A 3741-nucleotide genomic window follows, 5' to 3' on the forward strand; every position below is an offset into this window, starting at 1 on the left:
TACAAAAAAATAGAGGGATTATATAAGCTAGACAGCGAAGTACTACCCCATGACTACTGACGAAGAACACTCAGAAAAGTGACACTGAGCCTGCTGTGGGACAACGCTGTTTTCTGACTGTGACTCTGAGCCGAGTGTAGTCAATTCACAAAAAACATTATAAGAACGCAGTACCAAAGCATGGCTCAATGTTGCATGTAGGTATTTGAGTATACACTAAGTAGGCTACAAGCTTATTGTTTTTAGTCCAATACACTTTATAAACTTGAATTCCTCTGTTTTTTTTTTTTTTTCATTTGTTTTAAATTATGCTCTAAACGTGTTGGATTCTCCGTGTTGACACGTAGGGTATAATTTCGCGTTAACACGTTAAGTTTGTGTATTTCGTGAATCATGATGCTTTACTGCCACCAACTGGTGTATGGCGTTATTGCTGAAACAACATAAAGCCTTAACTTAAGAAAGCCACTCAACATCCCAATCCACATATGGTATATTGCCATCGGACGGGACCAGAGCGCTAGCGCGCGGCGCCCGTTAAATGATTTTTGCCGAGCCCGAGAGCGGGTCCAGTGCGCTCAGGGGAACACGCCACGAAGTTCCGCGCCCTCGCTGAGTCTCTACTCCTCACGTGGAAAGAGATATGAATAATCAAAGTTTGGGCCTTTTATCCGCAATTTTTCATCAGTCCACCAGGTGGCACATGGAATGTCCCAACACATGTATATTATATTGGGTTTGGGATGGGGTATTTCCGGCCTCCGAATATATTGGAAGTGGGATGGTTGTCCAATTGCTGTCAAATATATTGGAAGTGGGATGGTTGTCCAATTGCAATATATTCTGATGGTGTCAAATATATTGGAAGTGGGATGGTTGTCCAATTGTAATATATTCTGATGGTGTCAAATACATTGGAAGAGGGATGGTTGTCCAATGGCAATATATTCTGATGGTGTCAAATATATTGGAAGTGGGATGGTTGTCCTGATGGTGTCTAATATATTGGAAGTGGGATGGTTGTCCAATTGCAATATATTCTGATGGTGTCAAATATATTGGAAGAGGGATGGTTGTCCAATTGCAATATATTCTGATGGTGTCAAATATATTGGAAGTGGGATGGTTGTCCTGATGGTGTCTAATATATTGGAAGTGGGATGGTTGTCCAATTGCAATATATTCTGATGGTGTCAAATATATTGGAAGTGGGATGGTTGTCCAATTCCCATACATCCTGATGGTGTCAAATATATTGGAAGAGGGATGGTTGTCCAATTGCAATATATTCTGATGGTGTCAAATATATTGGAAGTGGGATGGTTGTCCTGATGGTGTCTAATATATTGGAAGTGGGATGGTTGTCCAATTGCAATATATTCTGATGGTGTCAAATATATTGGAAGTGGGATGGTTATCCTGATGGTGTCTAATATATTGGAAGTGGGATGGTTGTCCAATTGCAATATATTCTGATGGTGTCAAATATATTGGAAGTGGGATGGTTGTCCAATTCCCATACATCCTGATGGTGTCAAATATATTGTAAGTGGGATAGTTGTCCAATTCCCCTATATCCTGATGGTGTCAAATATATTGGAAATGAGATGGTTGTCCAATTACCATACATCCTTATGGCTTCAAATATATTGTAAGTGGGATGCTTGTTCAATTACCATATATATTGTGTCAAATATGTTCAAAGTGGGATGGTGTCCCATCACTACATATTGTCATCAGAGCACGTTTTAGGAAAACATAATTGTAATGTCTAAAAATACATTTAGCCATATATCCCATGACTCCCTGATCTCATATCTGTCTTTGGAGTTGTAAAATTCTACTGTCCAAAATCCATATATTTTTTTTTGACTTGAATATATTGGAAGTAGGATTATCAGATCTCAGCTTCAGAACAACATAAGAGGTTTTTACAAACGGGTCTATCTTTGTCTGGGTCTATCTTACTCAGCGTGTGAGTTTGGAGAAGATTGGAGAGAATAAATATTTTCACTCAAAAAAACTAAAAGGGGTCCCCCTATGAGTTGTTTTTAAGTGAAAAAATTGATGTCCTCCAATCATCTCCAAACTCACACCCTGAGTTGATGACACTCAGACTTAGACGAAACTGGTCTTACTTTGAAGATATTTCACTCCTAAGCCAAGATCTGATAATCCAACTTCCAATATATTCCAGTCAAAAACATATATGGGTTTTTGACAGTAGAATTTTACACTTCTAATTACAGAAAAAGGATCAGAGGGACTTGGGCTGTATGGAAACATGTATTTTTTTTAACTATATAAAATGTTTTCCCAAAATGTATAAGTCTTTACTTTAACCATCCCAATTGCAATATATTTGACACAAGTGTTATATATTATATTTAAGCAGTACATTTCTTCGTAGATGTCTTTCAGTAACTGTAAAACATTTATTTTAATTATTTGTAATTTGCTAAGACACATGGAAGACCTTTACATCCCGAGGTAGTGATAGCTTACAACCTGGTCTCACACCTACTTGTGATATAGTCACATATATAGGAGACTGCAATTCATGCTGAAAATATGCGATATGTCACGAATTGCAGATTACTATATCACGAGTAGGTGTGAGACCGGGCTGTAGCTTAACATTACTGGCTGATGTAACTTTGCTAACTGACAAAGCGACACATTTATGTTATGATTAAAACCAATATTTAACAAAAAATATATTCATTAAACACATGAAAAGTGTTGTATTCTAATCAAATGATATTTAAACTCCCGCACGAGTTATGCACAGGGGCCGTGTCTTCATTAATTCAGACTTATTATCCTGGATTTAAGTCCTTTATAGAGTATTTAGTTATTTTTTATAACGTCTCTTCCTTACACATGTAAACAATCGTACACACACAAGAATGCGTGTATTTGTATAACTAAAAATGTGAGTCTGTAAACAAGTTTTAGTCCCCACACCGAGATTATATCCATCTACACACAGACAAAGAGAGAGTCCACCAGTTTCGCTACACTACACTTTGTTTGGGTTTTTATGTACTGTTTCTAATTCTATATTTTTGTTGTGATATCAGTTATAATTGAATATGTATTTTGTCTCGTTCACCAGTGATATTTTTCAGTTACTGTAGTTAAAACAGCATTTAACTAATCCATACGGGCCTACTTACATATTCATGATTGGATTTACATCACACACTGTAGCTGACACGAAACATAAATCCTTTGTGAACGTAGTCCCTACGTTTCATCTGAATTATTCATAACATAGTGAGCGAAGCACTGACCTATGGCTACGTTGAGCCCTACGTGAGCAGTGTGAAGACAGCAATATTAGTAAGCTGATCCCCATAGCAACTGGAAGTTAATTTTTCACAATAAAAAACCTCTGGTGTTTAGTACCTTAAAATTTGTAAACATGCATATTATTATATAACTTCATTCATAACATGCTCTAAAGCTTTTCATAATTGTATATCAAACAAACATCACTATTCTCTCACACTATGTGTGTGACACATACTGAGATTTGACATTGATAAATTATGTGCATTCTTTTAATAGCATACTGCTAAACAATACAGTGTCAATACAAACCCATGGTGAAATTAACTTTCCAGATCCTCCTCTTTCTGTAAACGTATTGTATGTTTAACGATACATTAAGTTACTCATGTTTTATTTAATTATGTGTATCTACTTCTATATATAAATTAAGAGAGGATAAATCTC

Source organism: Hoplias malabaricus, chromosome 11 (assembly GCF_029633855.1).
Source record: "Hoplias malabaricus isolate fHopMal1 chromosome 11, fHopMal1.hap1, whole genome shotgun sequence".
Lineage (NCBI taxonomy): Eukaryota > Metazoa > Chordata > Actinopteri > Characiformes > Erythrinidae > Hoplias > Hoplias malabaricus.